Below are 10,125 nucleotides of genomic sequence, written 5' to 3' on the forward strand. Positions count from 1 at the left end.
CTGAATACTTCTTCTAAACATGTTAAAAATTCTTGAAAAATTGCAGGGTCAGGAAAAGTCAGAAGGAAAAGGTATAATAAAAATACAGAGCAAAGAGAGTTCAGGAAGTGACAACAAGAAGGCAAAAAAAGGAGTGTTTCAGAATGCCTGGCTTCCCAAGATCTATTTCAACAGCAGCTGGTCTCCCTGGGAGCTCCTTTATAATGAAAATCTGAAGTGGAAATTGTTCAATATTCCAAAGTTCATTTTTATAAAAGAAGTAAACTGTAGACTGCTGATGAAAGGGAAGCTGGGCTTCTGGCAATAGTGCAAAAGAGAGATGACCTTATTCTTTAAAAGAAGACATTCAGAAAACAAAAAAGTGTTATTTCTAGATGCTCTTTCTCATTTATCGTAATTATTTTCTTTTTGCTTCACTCAAAAATGATCAGAGCAAAAAAACGCAATGCTTTCTCTAAAGTACTACTAGTAACTAGCAGAGAATTCACATTTGTAGAAAAAGCAAGCCTTACCAATGTTATCCTTCTAGGCACATTAACAAGTTTGCTAAGAATACTTGGTAAAGGAAAATACAGTCTTGCTCTATAACACAGACACATTTAATCTATTTTTAACTTTAAGGTCTTATCAGTGAGTAGATGGCAGGACAACTGATTGCCTTTATCAAAACAAAGTCAGCTTTATTCCAATTTTCAAAGAAAGCATTCTAGTTGAAAATATAGATATCTAGAAGGAAGTCTTCATCAAGAAATGTCTAAGGTATATGACTGCTTCTCTTTTCTCACAGAAGTAAAAAAAAAGCTTTATTTCTCCTAAGCTCTGATGAATCTTAAACATAAAAAGCCTCAAGAAAAGACAGTGGAAAACAAAACTATATGTGAAAGGTTCATTTATGGTATTCATCAAATCAAGACAGCTTTCAAAAAGTTACATATTCACCACTGCATCACATATTAATTGAATTGTAAGTAGGCACTTGGAAAAAAAAATATCAGCGTTTTTACTGTACACAACAACTTAAAATTACATGGATTTCTGTCCTGATGGTGGAAAACACAAAATTTCCCATCACACTGAAGCTGATGTGTTAGAATCAGTCACTCTGCCATTGTCCTATCCCTCTGGTTAAGAGAAGGCACCTAGTTATCTTCCCATTCAGTAAGCACCAGCCATTCCCAGAAAGATTAGCTCCATAACGAGGAGCAACATTGAGACAACATGAACAGCCTGATCCATTTTGCAGTGTCAGTGTTTGTTTTAAATATTTACATTCAGATTTTGAGTATGGGATTTTGTACGAAACATACGACTTTCATAAAGAACAGTTGTATTAATAGATCCAATTCTTTTTTCCTATGAAATTAAAGTTGAAGAACTACAACTTGTTAAAGCATAAGTGTTAACTGATGAAGCTACTGCATCCTGCTATAATCTCCCTGAAAACAAACCTATAATAAAACATCAAGCCTAACTAATCCACAGCAAATCAGTAGTGCTTTTTAATACAACTACCAATAAAAACTATAAAGGGAATTCAGTCTGCAACATTATTTCAGACACAAGTTGAATACTTTGTCTGTTGGCACAGCTACCCTTTCCCTTTCAGAAAGTACTGTTCAGACTGTATATTGACTTTCTCCCCCCACTTCCTCAGAATTACAGAATAACCTCATAGAAAATTTTGTAAGAGAAGTCAGAATAAGGGATGACATAATTTATATTGTAATAGATGTCAGGAGATTTGCAGCCCGACTTCCTGCTGAAAGCTAAGGCATTTGGTCAGGTTACTAGGGGCTTTATTTTTTCAGTCTTGAATGCCTTCAAGGAGAGAAAACTGCACAACTTCTTTGAGCAACCTGTTCCAATGCTCGACTGAAAATATAAACACCTCTCTTTGATTTTTACAAACAAATTAAATTTAGCACCTGGTAAGCTGAAGTGCATTGCTCATATTTCATGGAAAAGAAAACAAATTTCATGCGAATATAATGTAGCAGTAAATTCAAGTCCAGGTCTAACAACTCTGAGTACTGGCTTGACTAGGAATAACTCATAGCAACGCTTCCGTTCAACTCTTGCTGAACTGGAGAAAATTGAATTGTCTGTGGTAAAATAGGATGTTTCCAATAAAGCTATAAAAAGATCACTCATCTCAAGACTAAATCCTGATCTCTGTGCTCCAAGCTAACTCATTTGCATGGGACCCACGTATAATCTGTCCACTATGTGTCAATTATGAAAACATTATGTAAATAAAAGCCAAGAACTTGTCAAATATGTATATTTATATTTCTTCATTTTAACATATTGTATCACATTAATTATACTGTCTGCAGTGATAACCATAACTCAACCATGTCCCTTATTTCAGACATGAGCTACTAAGTTCTTGCAAATACTATTTTACTACATCAAAGGCTACCTTATGTAAACAAAACCACTATGGCGCAGTGGTAACTCCACCAGTTTTATCCAGATCTCAATTCAGTGAGATGCTTACATCATCTTTTTGTAAGTATTTGTCTCAAGAGGTTGTAACAAATCCTTGAGATAAAATGAAAGAAATTAGTATGAATACAAACAAAACCCAAATCATCTGTTATTTTATTTGCCAGCACAGAACCCTGCAAAACTTAGCTGAGTTAAGCAAAAAATACAGGATATGCTACAGTCAGAATTGCTGATTTCTCTACATAATTAGGACTATTGAGGCTGCTCAGCATTTCTATACTTTACTACTACTTACAACTTTGTCTAAGTGTCCTGTGTGTCCTTGCTTTCTGCCAATGCGTATAAAACACATACTTACATGCCACTTCAAAAAATGTAATATTTCATTTTTTAAAAGGAACAATGAAGGAAAACAACAATATTTTTTCTTCATAAAAATGTTAGTTACTATGGCTTGAAGCCATCAGCATAGACAAGCTTCAAGTTAATGCTATGCTCCTTCATTTATCTCTAAAAATGTAACAAAGACCAACTTCTAAGAAAGTACTGTGTTGTTTCAGTGGAGAACAAAAGCCACCTTACAGTCTCTGAAGAGGAATAAAAATTGAGACCAATGTCTGCTAAAAGCACAGAGAAAGTGACTAGAGACTGCAAAAAGGAGACTAGACTGGGCTGACATAGCAAATCAGGATGAGAGTTTCCAAGGAGTAAAGCAAAGTAAATGGAAGGAAAGCTGACAGGAAAAACGCAAGGAGACAGAACTGCATGAGCTACGAAACCAAAATCTGGGATGGTCAAGACTAGGAATAGCTAAAACACTAAGACTGAGGCCAGCTACAGGACGATAAAGGTGCTGTCCATAGGATACATAAAAATGATGAAGTGAAAAGGACTGTCCTTGCAGAAGTCTAGCAAAAGAGCCCTCATGCACCACAATACATTTTAAAGCCTACAGTACAAAGGACTTCAGTCTTCCACCACTTGAGCAAGTGTACTAGAAGGTACGCAATTCAGTTTCACCACTGCTGTACAAAAAAGGGACAGCACTCTTCTAATGTTTCTCATGAGGGTAAAAGGCCAGGAGTTTTTTTGTGAAGCATTACACTTTTCCATTTCTCTTTGTAACCACTGTAGGTCCAACACAGTACAACAACAGGAAATTTACTTGGAAAATTGAAATTTTTCTGCATTTTCATGGTTCTTTGCTTGTTGGCTTATTTTTTGTTTTGTTTTGTTTTTTTTTTCAATTCCCTAAAATTTAATTTTCTAGGTTTTAAGAACATTTATGGGACACGTATACACATTTTACTTCACAAACAACACAAAAGAACATTATTAAGGTTACTAAACCAGTCATTCAAAACGTGTAAAATGACAAACTGTTGTCTGTGCAAACATAATTAGCTTCCCTTGAGTGTGTTTGGCTTTTTACAATACTTAAAAAACCATGTGCTTCTTATTCAAAGTTACCTTGCCACTGAAGATGATACACAACTTAAGGCAGGTAGGACTCTTGTTTTATCTACTGAAGAACTGTGTTTGCACAAAGAAAAAGGGATGGGGCTCTGCAATATGCCGCTGAAACACTAATCTTATAGAAATTAGGATTTAGTTAAAAGTTAGAAAAAACTGGGCTTGAGATAGTTACCTGAAATTTAAATAATTGATTGCCTGTCAATTTATGTTTGCTCAGCTGTGCTTGCAACGGAAAAGGATGAAACTAGTAGTTAGGTCCAAATAATACCAACAGTTGCAACCAGAAACTCATTCTTTGCAAAACTGGAGTTGCCCCAAAAGCCATTTGTATTGTCATTAATAGAAAAGGTTGAGAGTTCAGGGTAAGGAAAACTCACCTTACTTCCTCCTTTTAAGACCCCCTCCCCACAAAAATGACCCCAAACTTAATACAAGAAGCCAACCACGCATGCTTAATAGCCATTCAAGCTAATTACCATGGGAAGCAGGGGATGGGAGGGGCTGGTATTATGAATATGTATTTGTTTAAACCTTTTGTCATTAAATAGACTTTGTGACCACCTGTAATTTTGCAGTGCGTATTAGAGGATTACCTCACGCTGCTGCCCAGTGCTGAATAAACATACACTTTGTAACTTTAAATTGTTACAGAGTCTTCTGTCCGTCACAGTTGAGTATCGGTATTAGACCAATACTCATATTTGGTAAATCACCACAAAGACTATCATGGTTAACATTCTCTCTATTGTAGTTTCCAATATTGGCCTTACTGCATGCAGCAAACCATTTAACCTAAAACTTCTGTAGTTTGTAATTAACTGTAAATTTCTCTTTTCCCCATTCACTCTGAATACAGTCACAGACATGGAGCAGTTAGGACTATTAAAAAAAGCAGCAGCACGTATAACTTGGGCAAACATATTTACAAGAATTATAGAAATGTCAAACTGGACACCAAAAAAGAGTGAATACTTTTCACCTAATCCTCTTTGTGTCTTTCTTCACCACCTTAGGTAGTGTTTGATAAAGCACTCGTACTTTGTGGGGCACTCTGATCACATAACGATAAGCACTTTAGCAAAGCTCAAACAGATGTTATCAGTTCTGTCTTCAAAGCAGAGCTGAGTAACACTGAATAAATAAATCATGGGCTCACACAACGATCAATGAGAAATACTGAATTCTCTTAAATGAGCTCAATCTATCCCATGCAATGAAAGACAGGATTCCTGTGGAAACAAAATAGTATGTGATCATGTAATCAAAACTGCATCAGAAGTACATGCTCAGAAAGGGACTTAAAATCTCTTTGTTCTACAACCTTAACAATGTGGGATTTCTATACAAAAAGTGTTTAAGATATTAAGTTTAAAATTCTATAAAATCAAGTAGATTCTTGCATTACTATGAAGTTGTGCTGAGATTGCATTACTTTTTAGCACCTCTCAAAAGTGAAACTGGAAATCTCTTGCTGGTTTAGCATTCTGGATCATACAAATATAAACCAGGACAGAAGTGTTTTGCTTAGGTTATTTTTACTTGTTGAAAAACTTAGAGACAAAGATATATATTTTTTTATAATGTCAACTATCACTGAAGACAAAAACGAAGCAACTGATAACATATAACAAATAACACATATTTAAATGTAAACGACCAAACAAAAGATTCATACCACCAAGTTTTCAGAAACATTAAGGTGAGTTCATATTAAAGAAATTCTGGTGCATTATCATTTATACAACATGGGCCAAAGATCATCCTTTCACAGAGATCTGTACAGTATTTGAACTACAAGGACATTTAAAAGTAGCCAATGGTAGATGAAAAAAAAATGAGAATTTTTATAACTTCAAATTATTTCAGAAAGCTTTTTATGTGCTATGCAATTTCAAGGCTTGTGTTCATGATTTTTACTGGTTTACAAGTAATTCTACACAAAAGAGAAAATCTAAATATTATACTTGTTAATAGCTTCTTTGATACAGCCACCTCTGCACAGGTGGCTGCATTTTATAGGCAGGCATATTTTTCTCTACTTATAATTACATAATGGTTTATCTTTAAAACAAACCCTTTTTAATGTGCTTTAATATAACAGTATTATAATATTGTTATATAACTATGACTATGCTAGAATATAAACCTGAAAACATTCACAGCTCGGAGGTCACAGTTTGCTTTCATTACTAAATGGAGCATAGTTGATTAACTGCATAGATAATCTGCCATAGATTTCATAAGCAGAATTAAACAGCGCTTCACAGAGCAGCTGCAGTTCCTGAAGAGCCGCTCACCGAGGTGCAGCTCAGGCGCGGCACCCTCGGGCAGCCTCCGCTTTTCCAGGTGCGTTTAGCGGAGCTCAGCAATGGCATTTCTGCCCTGGCCAGCAGGTTACTACAGCCGCTCCGAACTACTGACATTTACGGAAACGCGGCACTGAAAAAAGGCATTATTAGCATTTGACAAGGAGAAAACAAAGTGAAACGTTATTATTTTTACTGCAAGAAGGTGGACTAAAAAAAAAAAAAAACCAATCAAAAAACCCACCCCACAAAAACGTCACCACTAAACACCCAAAACGCAGATAAATCAGCGTACGGCGCAAGGCACATAGACCGTGGTGCTGAAATGATGCGCTGGAAGATCACGGCACGGACGCGTTTTTACACACGCTGCCAAAATCCATACGCGTGCCGTGGGAAACGGAGAGGAAACCGCGCTCGAGGCTTCCCCTGCGGCAGCATCCCAGTCCCTCGGCAGCCAGCATCCCCGAGCCGAGCCGGGACAGCGCCCGCCGGGGATTACCCGGGCCAGGTGGCCCACTTTGGGCAGCCCGGAGTGCCGAGTAATCCCGTGCCCGGGGAGGGGGCGGCTTCCCCCTGCCCGCCCCGCTGCCCGTGCCGGGTAAGCGCCGCCGCCCCCGGCCGCCGCAAAGGAGGGGGCTCCATCCCGGGCAGCTCTGGGCTGCCCCGCCGCCCCGCACCTGCCCCAGCTGCCCGGGCTGCCCCGGCCGCAGCGGCAAAGTTGTGTCTCCCCGCCCTGCGGGCACCCAGCCGGGGCGGTGCCCCCTCCCCGGGAAGCGCGGTGCCGGGGCCGCTCCCTCGCTGCCGCCCTAACGCAGGACCCCGCCGAGCAGCCCTGCCCTGCCCTGCCCTGCCCTACCTGCGCGGTGCCGCCGCACGGCCGGCTGTCACCCCGCGCCGTCCCCACCTCCGCTGCGCACCGGGCGCGTCTCGGACGGCCCTGCCCGGACGGCGCGGCTGGCGCGGCTCGGCGCGTCCTTGCCCGGCTCGGCTGGGCTGACAGCCGCCCGCGCGCCCCCGCCCCGGCCGCGCGCGGGGCCGCCGGGGCCGAGCGGGGCCGAGCGGGGCGCGGGGAGCGGCGGCGGCTGATTGGACCGGGGTGATGTCACTCGTGCGCGCGCGAGAGAGCCGGGGGCGCGCGCGAGCGGGGCGTGAGGCAGAGCGGGGAGGGATGAAGGCAGAGCGGGGGAGCGAGCGGGAACGGGCGCTCCTGTGCCCTGCTCCCGAGGCGCGGGACGGAGCCGTGATGGAAGCGGGATGGTGAAAGCGCCGTGAGAAGTGCCGTGGGGCGGAGGCGCGCACCGGCCGGCAGCCCCGGCTGCGGTGGGCGGGATGAGGGGGGCTCTGCAGAGCGGGAGGGGCGGAGGTGAGCAGGGCCAGGGCCGAAGGGGCTCGGCACCGCTCCATCCGCGCCCGTCCCGCCGGCCGTGACACACGGCTGGGGATGGAACAGCACCCTGCGCTGTCCAGGGAGCTGCTGCGGCAGCGGCTGCTGCTCCCCCGGAGACACGCAGGCACAGAGACAGACACAGGCACGGACTGACAGAGGCACAGACTGACAGAGGCACAGGCACGGACTGACAGAGGCACAGACTGACAGAGGCACAGGCACAGACTGACAGAGGCACAGCCGCACAGACACAGGCACAGACTGACAGTGGCACAGCCGCACAGACACAGGCACAGACTGACAGAGGCACAGAGACAGACAGAGGCACAGAGTGACAGAGGCACAGCCGCACAGACACAGGCACAGACTGACAGTGGCACAGGCACAGAGTGACAGAGGCACAGAGTGACAGAGGCACAGCCGCACGGGCACAGGCGTGCGCGCTGCACATGGCCACAGGGCGGGTGAAGCCCAAGTTAAGCTGCTGCCCCTACCCCCGAGCGTGGCTCTCAACTGCGCCGGCATCCACGGAGCGCATCCAAGCAGAGACAGGAGATGGGATGGACCTCAAGGATGCAGCTGGGATGAGTGGTGATGCTCGGGACCCCCGAGGGATGTGTTTGGCAAGGCCAGGTTCAGACTTTCAACCCATATCCTCCTCACAAACTAGAATGATTTTGAAATGACACGATTTGCCTTCAGCCTCAATTTATTTTCTGAACTTTGGCATCTTCTATGTAGGACCATATTTCCTAATTCTTTTACATTACCGCAAAAACAAGCTATTTATTTTTAAAAGATCTACTTGTCCCTTGAGCCCAAGTCTTTTGGTGTTTTCCACATTGTGAATTGCAGAAATCAAAACTGTCAGAGGAAAAAAAAAAAAAAAAGACAAATATGGGGCTTGCTGCACACCCTCTTGTAGAAAGTGAGCAGGTCCAGAGAAGTGGAGACATGATCCACTGAAGAGTCATAAGCTGCCAAATTTGTGATGTCTGCTGCAGGAAGAACTCATGAAGGACAAAACATGAAACCTGAAAAATTTTGAGACATGAGTTCACCCTGTATTTGAAATGCAATTTTTGATGGTAGCAGGGGCTGCTATCTTGACACTTTGTATTTACAGAGAGTGACAGATTACTAGCAGGCACAGCAGAAGTAACACTTGACTGGGTTGCACCACCTGCATGACAGTAACAACCAGAGAGGGTGAAAAACTTCAGCTAGTCCGAGGCACTCTGCCTGAGACCCTTGATTCTTCATGATCAGTCCTTATGCTGGCAGTAACAACAAAGCAACACACACTCTCCCTTATGAAAAATAAGGTTTCTGCAGTTCTTTTTTTTCTCAGCCACTTGAAGAGAAGGGAGGACTACTTCACTTGTAGCTGTCATCTTGGGTAGTTCTCACATGTCTGAAAGGATTTGAGCTCTGAAACAAGATAGCACTGACTTTACGGCTTTATTGTTTTCTGATTTCACCAAACACGGTTATGTCAAGTTCAGTGAGCTCATGCTCTCACAACAATATGGATCAGAACCTTGTTCAAGAATAAGAAAGATGGTTCATAAAACACTCCAACCCAATAGATTTTCATTTAATCATTCCAGAGTTGGAGATTTAGACTTGGGTCTTTAATTCCTGAGCCTTAATCCAATACTGACCATTGTATGTGTACACAAACATTCTGAAGAGGAGAAGAGCTGTCACTGCTGGTGTGCTCTCAAAGAGCAGGGACAGAGATTACATGCCAGGGAGAAAATTGGGTGGTAGCAAAACTGCAGAAAAAAGGGAAAATAAAGACTGAACAGCATATTAAGGTAAACAAGTTAGATTACACAGAGTGGCACAAGATATAATAATGAAACAGATGGTATTTGAAGTATTAGTGAGCTTTGAATCTCTGGCACAAACCTCACATGAACGTCAGATTTTAGACACCTTAATTGTTTTCTTATGGTGAGGACTATAAAACTTTCAGCCCTTACCAGGATTTAGAGCAGACTTACGGCTGCTCTGAATGGTGTTCAGTTGCCTGAGGCTGCACTTGCTGCTAGAAGCTCTAAAACACAAAGTCAGCTCTAGGATGAGTTGGTGAAGAAGTGCTGTGCCGTGTCCCCTCTGATGAACAGCACGGGCTGCTATGTACTGCCACTCTGCACTGAACACTTACAGTAGTCTCCAAAGGATGTTCCTCCCTAATATTCAGTAATTTCAGTGTATGATTCCATTGCCAGAGGTTAAGATGGCTGTCTTACTCATTTTGAAGCAGGATAATTTTTTACTTAAATATACCAGTGGGTGTCTCTGTGCTGCACAGAACGTCTCTCCCTCTGCTTGATTCAAATGTTCTTCACTAGAGTCAGGGAGTCAGTAAAGCAAAAACAGGAACAGAAGACATGCAAAAAGCAGAAACAGAGTGTTTTCAGCACTCTGAGCATTTGCAATCAGCAGCTGCTTGTTATTCCATAACACTCTCCCTATCATCAATGTATATTTTAG

At 42.7% G+C, this 10,125-nt stretch overlaps 1 protein-coding gene across 1 annotated transcript in view; it reads right to left on the bottom strand.

Moving 5' to 3' along the window:
- Positions 1–7,177, bottom strand: part of CNTN1 (contactin 1) — a 217,568-nt gene extending 210,391 nt beyond the window's left edge. The window contains exon 1 of the mRNA XM_033057359.2: positions 7,093–7,177. The gene's annotated coding sequence lies outside the window, so the exon portion shown is untranslated. The remainder of the gene's footprint in view (positions 1–7,092) is intronic.
- Positions 7,178–10,125: the final 2,948 nt, after the last annotated feature.

Source organism: Catharus ustulatus, chromosome 4 (assembly GCF_009819885.2).
Source record: "Catharus ustulatus isolate bCatUst1 chromosome 4, bCatUst1.pri.v2, whole genome shotgun sequence".
In the NCBI taxonomy this organism is placed as follows: Eukaryota; Metazoa; Chordata; class Aves; order Passeriformes; family Turdidae; genus Catharus; species Catharus ustulatus.